Source organism: Phyllostomus hastatus, unplaced genomic scaffold (assembly GCF_019186645.2).
Source record: "Phyllostomus hastatus isolate PE091 unplaced genomic scaffold, TTU_PhHast_1.1 phas_scaffold_55, whole genome shotgun sequence".
NCBI classification, from domain to species: domain Eukaryota; kingdom Metazoa; phylum Chordata; class Mammalia; order Chiroptera; family Phyllostomidae; genus Phyllostomus; species Phyllostomus hastatus.
The window spans coordinates 12,216,122-12,227,732 of record NW_025334035.1 but is presented as its reverse complement, the minus strand read 5'-3'; positions in this window follow the sequence as shown (position 1 = coordinate 12,227,732).

The window sequence follows — 11,611 nt, the reverse complement described above, 5'->3', positions numbered from 1 at the left end:
CTCAGCACACAGCCAAGTTGAACGACTTGGTGCCTGTCTCAAAGTAGCTTATTATTCAACTAAATAAGAAACATGTAAATAATAATTCCAATGCCATATGGGAAACATTATAAAAAGAGGAGTTTGTAAGAAACAATGGTGGTGTAAACGGTGTGCTCAGCCCTAGCTGGTATGTATGGGGGAAGTTTTCCATGGGAAGACCTATGAGCTGAATTCAACAGAATGCCAAAGTAAGGTTTAAATCTCCTAGTTTAAAGACTCAGTTTCATGTATGCTGAGATCCACACAGGTAGCCATGGCTTTGAGGTCTCCCTGTTTATTGGGAGGCCACCCCCACCTCACCATTGTTGGATGTCACAGCCATGTAGGTGATAGTTTTTCTGATGTCTCTTCTGCATTTGGGCCTCCCAGCTTCAAGCCAAACATAGTGCAATCTAAAATGGGCATGTTCCATTGCTGGGGAATCCAGGAACTCAAATTACATCACTCACCACCTGTCATTTCCCTGCTTCCTATTACATCTAGAATAAAATTCAGATTCCTTACCATGGCCTACTAGTCCAGCATGGTCAACACATGCCTCCCTCTCAACTTCAACGCCCTCCACTTCCCCTTTAGTCACTTGAATCTTGCATGACCATCTTGTTGGAGATGGTCATCAAGAGGATGTGACCTTTGGTTGATCCTTGAGCTGGACCAGAGCAATCAGAGGCTCCTCCCTCAATCCCTGTCTTTGAAATGTATGGTCCACACACTGTTCCTGCTCTAGGAGCCATTTCAAGGACACCTTGGGCTAAATACATGACTGAACCCAGTTTAAGCCTCTACATAAACTTTGAAAATTCAGGCAGGCAAGTGCAGAGATCTACTGGTCTTGCTGCACCTAACACAAGTCTCATATGTAAGTTCCCATGCTTATTAAAACTGCCATCTACCAATCTGAAATGGTCTGCCTCTTCTTTTGGTCTTTCCCTGCCCTCTGTGTATAGGGGCCATTTTTGAATTTCACCCAGGGAACCCCTAGAGCTTTGAACCAACACATCTCCCAGACATGGCAAGCTCATGCTGGTCTCAGGACTTGTGCTATCCCTTCTGCTCGACTGTTCTTCCCTTTTCCTCATCATTCAAGTTTCAACCCAGGAGTCCCTTCCACAGAGAGGTCTTCTTCGACTGTCCTGTCATACTGCGCTGAATTATTCTTTTCTTGCCTTCAGAGCACTTACCTATCTGATATTATTCAGTTTATTCATATTTTTATCCCCGGTGCTTTGGAAAGTCCATGAGGTCAGAGACTCCATGTTATTCATGGCTGCCCAGAGCAATGCCCAGCACAGGGTAGGTGCTTGGCTAACAGAACCCTCTCCCAGGCTTGCCAGCAGAAAGTGTTCCTTCAGCAAATGGGTCTGTGTTGGGCTCCAGGAGAGGGTGCTGTGGCACAGGACATTGTGACACAGGACAATGTAAGGTTTCCTGACTATGCTGGAGGAGACCTCCAATACAGAGGTGTTCTCCCTCAGACCCCAGAGGACATCAAAGGAAGACAGGGACCCTTTTGGTGCAGAGAGGCTGTCCCTTACTCCAAGGAGACAGATCTTGCCCATTATCAGTTGTAGCCCTTATCTGGCTCATTGGAAGGTCCTGCCCACCCCCCATCCCCGTGCATCCCAGAATGAAAGAAACAGTGAACAAATAAGATGGATATTTGAAGGCACGATGGTGAACAGAAGGGCTTAAAGCACACTTTCCACAGTACTAAGAGCATCGAAGGCCATGGTGTCTGAATGGATTACTGTGGGGTAGAGAAGCAGATACCCAGAGAAGGCTCTGGGGATGAAAAAGACTGGATCACCAAGGGGCAGAGTAGAGGTTTTGGCCCCAGGATGGCTCCAGAGAGACTCCGAGAGCACTAAGAAACAAGGTGTTTCCAGAGGAAAAGGAAACTTTGGCCTGTTTCGAGGTTTTCTTTTTTTTAAATAACAAAACCAAACATTCGTTATTAGACATCTATTGAGGTTAGGGCTGAAAACAGAAACAGTTATGGCCCACTAAACCATACCTATTAGGTCCTAAATAAAGTAGAATAGGAATAAGACAAATATATATATTAATCCCCAAATGGAGAAACATACCATGTTTATGGATTGAAGTGTTCAATACTATTAAGATGGCAGTTCTCCCCAAATTGATTAAATTTGATGCAGTCACTATTAAAATCTCATCAGGCTTTTTTTTAAATTGGAATTAATAAGTTGATCAAAATTTATATGAACATGGAAAGGACCTAGAATAACCAGAGCTATTCCTGGAAACAAAATGAACAAAATTGGATACTGACATGATTTCAATCTTACTGTAAAGACACAATCATCAAAATAGTGTGGTGCCGGCATGCAGGCAGACATGTAGATCAACATAAAATGAGTGCAGAAACAGACCTTTCTCATTTATTAACAACTGATTTTTTTAAAGGTACTAAGGAAATTCAATTGGGATAGTCTTAAATGAATGGTACTTGAGCAATTGTATATCTGTATGCAAAATAAATAAATAATAAACCTACACCTTTGCCTCACATTGTACACAAAAATTAACTAAAGATGGAGCATAAACTAAATATAATGAAAACTATAAATGTAAATAAAAACAAAAAATTTTGTGACCTTGAGTTAAGCAGAGACTTCTTAATTATGACACACAAATGCAATAATAAAATATTGATAGATTTGAATTAATTAAAATCAATCTGCTCAAACCCTCAGAGAAATATGAGATAACATATTTGCAAATAAGATTCTAAATTCATTAGGTGATTAAATACTATTTTCCTGGGAAATCTTTGAGGATTGTGTCCAATTTGAATGGAGTTTTTATTATAATGGTTAAGCACTAGCCAAATATTTCTAAGACTTTAGACAGCTGTGACTACATTTACCAACCCAGAGATCTTGGCTGACTTTTTTCAAGCCTCTCTACATTTGTCTGGTCTTGCTTCTTTCATTCAACCAATTCATTAAGTGCCTACTGTGTTCCAGGCATATATCAAGGCCCTGAGGACATAACAGTAAACAAGACAGAGTTTCTGGTTCATGGAGCTTATTTTTCTAAAAAGACAAAAACAGAAACAAACATTATATGTTAAATAATGATGAGTGCTATGGAGAAAAATAAAGCAAAGATTAGAGAGATGCGTTGCACCTATTTAAAAAAAGTAATTTCTTAAAGACTTTATTTACTTTTAGAGAGGGGAAGGAAAGGAGAAAGAGAGGAAGAAAAACATCAGTTTATGATTGTTTCTCATGTACCCCCTCCTGGGGACCTGATCCACAACCCAGGCATGTGCCCTGACTGGGAATTGAACTGGAGACCCTATGGTTAGCAGGCCATTGCTCAATCCACTGAGCCACACTAGCCAGGGTTGTTGCCACTATTTTAGGTAGAATGATGGCCTATCTGAAAAGGTGACTATTTGACTAAACACCTGCTTTAAGTGAGGGAGCCTGTTATACAAATTCAGAACAGGATATGGAGACAGATTCCAGCAAAAAATACAACTGGAAGAGAGCTTGGGGAGTTAGGAATGTGAAAGATGGTGTGATTGGAGCACAGAGAAAGGGGACAGTTGGAGATGAGCTGAGGGTGGGGACAAGTACAATTTATGTGTGGAATGGTTTATAAAGGCGATAGTAAATAGGTTAGATTTTATTTTAATGTTGATGGGAAGGTCCTTTGTCTGTCTTGCTCACTGTTCCCCAGAGCCATGCATAGTATTTAACATATAGATATCAGTTTATCCAAATTGATCTGTAGATTTAATGCATCACCAATCAAAAAAAATTTTTTTAATTGTTTGTGCTGTGTGTGTGTCAAGGTAGAAGCTCATTGCCAACAAAAGGGAGAAGTATATGGGCAAGCCAGCATGTTAATAAGAATCCCCTCACACTGCTGAGTAGGACTAATGAAAAAGAACAGAGCAGATGGCAGTTTCACTCAGTGGCATTTCAGTAGGTTAGAGGGCAGTAGAACAGCTCTCCCAGTCCCATTTCTTCCTCAGCAAGGACAAGAACAGACCAACTTGAGCCACTGCAGGAAGCATCGAGGTCAGTCACAGGAATGAAACGTCAAGGGCAAAGGGGTCCTAATTTGGAAGGGGTAGGACAAGGCATCTGGGGGCAGAGACCAGATAATTGGGGAGAGAATTTGAGATCCCCTAGCATCATGGTCCTTTTCCTGCCCTTCCCTAATTTCTCTGTGTTGACTCCAGAGACACTCTTGGCACTTAGAGCTGTGACCTCTGGTTGCCCAAGTGCCTCTTGACATCTAACTGATACCTGCAGAGGGCTGTGAGGGCGCTGTTGGGAAAGGCCAGTCTGTGCCCTTCCCATGGGCAGCCTGGAGAGAAGGCCCTGTTTGGGGGCATTGACTGACTGTCTAGAATCAGGGGTGTCCAACCTGCAGCCCACATGCCACATGGGCCCAGGATGGTTATGAATGTGGTCCAACACAAAATTGTAAATTTTCTTAAAACCATTTATTCACTCATCAGTTTTCGTTAGTGTTTGTATATTTCATGTGTGGTCCAAGACAGCTCTTCTTCTTCCATTGTGACCCAGAGATGCCAAAAGATTGTAAGCCCCTCACCCCTGGTAGATAGATATTAATGACCCAGGGAGGCCTGGCAGGGCAGTGAACAGGAGGGGACTGGGCTAGGGGAGGACCTGGGCATCAGCTGGAGGCCCTCTTGGTCCTCTTGATGGCAGCCCCTGTCCTTGTGGCAGAAGCAGAAACCCTGACAGCCAGCAGCTTCACCTGCCCTCTGTGCCAGTTTAGGTAAGGGCAACAGCTGCCAATCAAAATTTTAACAGGATTATATGGGGAACTTGAAAAGCAAATCTAAAATTTATATGAAAGTGCAAAGGGCCAAGAATAGACAGGACACTCCTGGAAAAAAACAAAACATCAAGAGCTTATTACATTATAAAATTATAGTAATTAAGACAATGTGGTTGGCTTGGGATTAATGAAACACAGTAGAGAGTTCAGAGAATGAGCCATGTATGTATGAAAATCTAATATCTAAGGAGTGGGGAAAGGAGAGTCTATGGTCCCAGGACAGTTTTAAAAAAGTCAAACTAGATCTCTACTCTGCACCACACCCAAAACTAAATTCTGGGTGGATTCAGGCCTGAAATTTCAAAGCCAAAACTTTGTATTTTTTAGAAGAAAATGTAGGCAATATTTTTATGACCAAAGTAAAAAGGTTTGGTAAATCTTTCATAAATTCCACTACACTAGAATTAGTGGCAAAAGTTAATGGTGCCTCTACAAATGCTCAAAAAACAGATTTAACCCCTAGCCTGTTGGTAGTAGTGATGTTGGTATTAAGATAAATGATATCAGTAGGGGAAGAAATCAGGGCTTTCACATGAGCTGAGAAATTTGGGGGCGCCTCCTGTGGACAGGGAAGCCAGCCCACCCTGACCTCTGTCAAATGCTTTCCTTACTTAGAAGTAGCTGGAGTTTCTATAGGCCTCTCAAGCTGGAGGGTACAAAATGGTGCCTTGAAGAGCTTGAACTTGTTTCTGCTCCCACAGGATCTGTATGACACCAGGGCTCCTGCCCCCTGGTGGTCAATTTGGACTCTGCACACCCCCAGGAGCTAAACACAGAATTCTGTCTGTTGGGAGCAGTACCAAGTACTATGCATTTCAAGTAGAGACAACTCATCTGAAAATCACATTTACATAGGAAGGTACCATTGTTTACTCTCTTATGCTTCCATATTTCTAGCAGTCCTGTCCCAAACCATGGTAACTTACATACAATGCTTTGTGTTGCATGCAGTTGAGTTGGCTCCAGCTTCTGGCAATTCTGTGAGTGAGTAATGTCCACAATGTTCTGTCCTTAGCAGCTCTGCTCAGCTCCTGTAGACTCATGCCTATGGCCTCTTTTATGGAGTCAGTCTGTCACATATTTGGTCTTCCTCTTTTCCTGCTGCCTTCTGCTTTCCCAGCATTATCGTCCTTTCCAAAGAGCTCTGCCTTCTCATGATGTGCCCGAAGAAGAACAGCTTCAGTTTGGTCATTACAAAAAGAAAATATTTTTTATTTACTTATTTTAGAGAGAGAGAAAGGAAGTGGAGGGGGGAGAGAAAGAGAGAGAGAGAGAAACATCAATTTGTTGTTCCACTTACTATTTTTTTAATACTTATCAGAGGACATGTTCATTGACTTTAGAGAGAAGGGAAGGGAGGGAGAAAGTGAGGAGAGAAATATCGATGGGAGAGAGAAACATCAATCAGTTGTGTCTCATACACACCCTGACCAGGGACTGAACCTTCAACCTAGGCATATGCCTTGACTGGAAATCAAAACCAAGACCCTCCACTTTACGGGATGAAGCTCCAACCAACTGAGTCACACCATGCATTAATTGGTTGATTTCTGTATGCACCCTGACTGGGCATCAAACCCACAACCTTAGCATATCAAGATGATGCTCTAACCAACTGAACTACCTGGTCAGGTCTAGTTTGGTCATTTTTGTCTCAAGCAATGTTTCAGGTTAAATTTTCTAGGATCTGAGGCAGAATAGAAAGAAATTAAGAAAAACTCCCGGCAAGGGGAATGAGGAAGGAGTGGACATCTTAGGCCAGTAAGCTAGGTAGGTCCTCTTACCAGAGCCCTCATCTTTGAGCATGATCAAAAGGAAACGGCTTATGGCAGGAAAACCCCTGCAGTGGTCCCAAAGTCAACAACAACTAGGACTGGCTAAAACCAGATCAATCCAAGATGGAGGAAAAACTGACCACAGACTGATTTGAAAGCTCATTATACAATCATTATAATGAAAACTGATACCACAAGTAGTAGAGGGCCAAGGAGGTCTATAGCCACTTCTTGAGCAAACTATATTAGGAATAAGAGCCTTTCCCCCAACCAACAGATAGAGTCAGAATTTGGCACCACAAAGGAGAGAAATGATACCCTTGGAAATGCATAAAATCCCAAGAACTGACTGACACAATGTGCAACTCATGAGTTTGCCTACATCCACTCCAACATGTATTTCTGCTTCTTTCATACTAGTGCATCCGAGCCTCTTTTTCCTCTACCTGAATAAAACTTGCTTTCACTCTTATTTGGACTTGTTCTTGGAATTTTTCCTGCATGAGTCAAGAGCATGGAGGTCCCCTCACCATGCCTGGACATGGTGCAGAATTAGTCTGGTGACAGACCCACCCAGTTCTTTACCTTTTGGGTGGTCCAGATTATCTGTAGAGCTCTTTTCGAACACCATATTTCAAATGGATCAAAAAGCAGATTGGACACACTATACTATTTTCAGATTCCATTTTCTTAAAATCCTATACAGATTTGCCAGGGTTTTTGTGTTTTCCTTTTAGAGTTGAGTATTGCATTTTTTCTCCTTCTGTGAGCACTTTGCATACTGATCTATTTATCCACATCCTGAGTCACCAGAGACCTCATCATGTTAGTTTTAGGGGTCTTAACTGGAACCAAATACCTACTTTAAAATTTTAAAAATCATGGCAAAATTTACATAACATAAAATGTATCACTGTTGTCATTTTTAATTGTTCAGTTCAGTGTCATTAAGGACATTGACATTGCTGTGCACCATCACCAACATCCATCTCCAGAACTCTTTCTCATCTTCTCAAACTGAAACTCAGTACCCATTAAACACTAACTTCACATTTCCCTTCCCCCAGGCCCTGGCAATCACCATTCTACTTTCATCTCTATGAATTTGACTCCTCTAGGTACAAAAATGCCCACCTTTGATTTTCATGAGAGGGCTTTTGTAATGTAAATTTGCTGCTATATTATATGTACACACTGCACAAATGATAAAGAATTGTTCCCTTTATAGTTCCAGCCTAGATGGAGGCATAGGCAGATGTGCTTCACTTCCTTGTACAACCAAAAGAAGGATAACAACAAATTTAAAAACAAAAAACAACCAGAACTGCCAGAAAATTGAGCTGTATGGAAGTCTGACAACCAAGGAGTTAAAGAAGAAACAATCATCCAGGCTGGTGCACTGAGACAAGGAAATATGGCCCAAATGAAAGAACAAATCAAAACTCCAGAAAAAGAACTAAGTGATGAGGAGATAACTAACCTATCAGATGCAGAGTTCAAAATACTGGTAATCAGGATGCTCACAGAAATGATTGAGTATGGTCACAAAATAAAGGAAGAAGTGAAGGCTACACAAAGTGAAATAAAAATACACAGGGAACCAACAGTGAAGAGAAAGGAGCCAGGATTCAAATCAATGATTTGAAACAGAAGGGAGAAATAAACATTCAGCTGGAACAAAAGGAAGAAACAAGAATTCAAAAAATTGAGGAGAGGCTTAGGAACATCTGGGACAACTTTAAACATTCCAACATCTGAATCATAGGGGTGCCAAAAGGAGAAGAGCAAAGGCAAGAAATTGAAAACTTACTTGAAAAAATAATGAAGGAAAACTTCCCCAGTCTGGCAAAGGAAATAGATATGGAAGTTCAGGAAGCTTAGAGAGTCCCAAAGAAGTTGGATCCAAGGAGAAATTTGTCTTGGTGTCAAGACACATCATAATTAAATAACCCAACATTAAAGATAAGTCGAGAATCCTTTTTTTTTAAGAGTTTATTTATTTATTTTTAGAGAGAGAAGGGAGGGAGGGGGAGAGACAGAGAGAGAAACATCAGAAGGGAGGGAGGGGGAGAGACAGAGAGAGAAACATCAATGTGCGGTTGCTGGGGGTTATGGCCTGCAACCCAGGAATGTACCCTGGCTGGGAATCGAACCTGGGACACTTTGGTTCCCAGCCCGCGCTCAATCCACTGAGCTACGCCAGCCAGGGCGAGAATCCTTTTTAAAAAGATTTTACTTACTTACTTTTTAGAGAGAGGGGAAAAGAGGGAAAAAGAGAGGGAGAGACACATCAGTGTGTGGTTGCCTCTCACGTACTCCCTATTTGGGACCTGGCCTGCAACCCAGGCCTGTGCCCTGACTGGGAATGGAACCTGTGACCCTTTGGTTTGCAGGCCTGCACTCAATTCACTGAGCCACGTCAGCCAGTGGAGGCTCTTTTTTTTTTTTAAACCCTCACCGGAGGGTATGTTTATTGATTTGAGAGAGAGAGAAAGCGAGAGAGAGACATCCATTGGTGGTTTCCCACTCATGCCCCGACTGGGGATTGAACTCCCAACCTGAGTATGTGCCTTGACTGGGTATCCAACCTGCAACCTTTTGGTGTATGAGACAACACTCCAACCAACTGAGTTACTGGGCCAGGACAAAGAGGAGACTATATTTAAAGAGCGAAGAAAATAAGACTAGCATTAGAGTTCCCATTTGCTACAATGAAACTGAAAAACAATGGAACAATAGCTACAAACTGAAGAGAGAAACTGCAACTAATAGCTAAGAATCCTATTGCTAGACAAAGTGTCATTCATTTTCCAGGGCAAAAGAAAAAATTATAGACACTCTAAGGCTTATATATTGCCCATGGATCCTAGCTGAGGAAAAAATTCAGACACCTTTAATCAATTGATAATTATATTAGAGAAAAAAGGCCTCAGTATTGGGTAGATGAAGAGTAAAGTGCTTTTGTGTGAATAATTTACCTTCTAATACATATAGTTATATCTTAATTCAATAAACATATTGAGCACCAGGCTCAGCAGCAACTTTTGGAGTTGACAAGTATGGTTATGACACTAATGAAGTAAGAAATACATGGTATAGCCCTGACTGGTGTGTCTCAGTGGGCTGAGCATCATTTAGCAAATCGAAAGGTCACAGGTTCAATTCCCAGTCAGGGCATATGCCTAGGTTGTGGGCATAGTCACAAGTTGGGGGTGTGCAAGAGGCAACTGATGGATTTCTCTGTCACATCAATGTTTTCTCCCTCCCTTACCCTCTCTTGAAAAAGAAATAAATAAAATCTTTTTAAAAAGAGAGAGGAGGTGTAGCTCAGTGGATTGAGCATGGGCTGCGAACCAAAGTGTCGCAGGTTTGATTCCCAGTCAGGCCACATGCCTGGGTTGCAGGCCACGGCCCCTGTGTTGCAGGCCACGGCCCCCAGCAACCGCACATTGATGTTTCTCTCTCTCTCTCTCCCCCTCACTTCCCTCTCTAAAAAGTAAATAAGTAAAATCTTAAAAAAAGAGAGAGAGAGAGAGAGAGGAATACATGGTGTAAATGTTCAGGAAGGAGACTTCATATAGAAGATATGCTTTGGAGGAGTTGGGCATAGGGGTCTATAGGAAAGTGGGGAAGTAAAGTAACAATTTCTAAAATTATATCTAGGTGAAGGGATAGGTGTGTGAGCAGGTGAAATGTTTTGGGAAACATGTTTATTGGTCAATTTTGAAATATTAGTAGAAGGATACAGGTTTCATCATAACTACTAGGTATGGGAAGAGAAATACCAGCAGTATGGAGACAGATTAGAACTTCCAAATTAACAGGAGGGCAACAAAGGAGTGAAGAGAAACTTTCCCAAGCCAATACAAAGAAAAAGAATCAACATCAAGGTAAAGTAGAAAATAAACATAAATTAATGGACAGACAAAAACAGAAAGGTTCCAGTCTAATAATTGCAAAAGAGCTAAATTCCCCTGTTTAAAAACAAAAAGATATATTGAGGTATTAAAAATCCACCTATGATCATTTGCATTTGGAAGTTAAAGAAGAAATGAGAACAAAGGGATAGAGTTAGCTATCGATTATATAAATACAAAGAGAAAGCAGGAATGGGGTATTGTCATGAGATAAAGTTGAAATCAAGGCCAGATACATTAAAAAGTGCTAAGAGACTATTCTATATAAAACACATAATATTAATGTTTATGTATAATGTAAATATATACTTTCCATACTTGTAGTTAAAATTCATAATTTTATATAATCTATGAAGACAATGTAGGAGTCATTGATGTTTTGCACCAAACATGGCTCAATAAAATTAGAAATCAACCACCAAAAGATTTTTTTAAAAATTTGCTTGGAAATGGGAAACAGTTTAACATGCCAATTTAAGAGGAAATTAAAATTATTAGGACAAAAAAGTGAATTTAGCAAGGTCAGTGGGTACAAGGTCAGTATACAAAAACCAATTGTTTTCTATGTATTAGCAACAAACAAGTGAAAAAATAAAATGTAAAAATACAATTTTAGCAACAAAATATCAAATATTTAGGGATAACAAAAGATATTACATTTATTACAAAACATTGCTGAGAAAAATTAAATAGGATTTCATAAATGGAGAGATATATTTATAGATTGGAAGACATAATACTGTTAAGTCAGTTCTCTCTGTGTTGATCTACAGATTCAATGCAACTTCAAGCCCAAATCCCAGCAGATTTTAAAATTTTTATAAGAAAAAATACCCAACAACAAAAACACAATGGCAAAATTTCCATCTTGTAGAGTAGGTCTCTCATTTTTGGCACTCTGAGCTGCCAATTATTAAAAAAAAAAGTCAATTCTCTTGAGGCTACCCAAGGAAGTCAAGCCATATGAAGAGGCTCGGGGTAGTAATCCAGTTGAGGGCCCAATGGATCTCCCAGCTATCAGCCAGTATC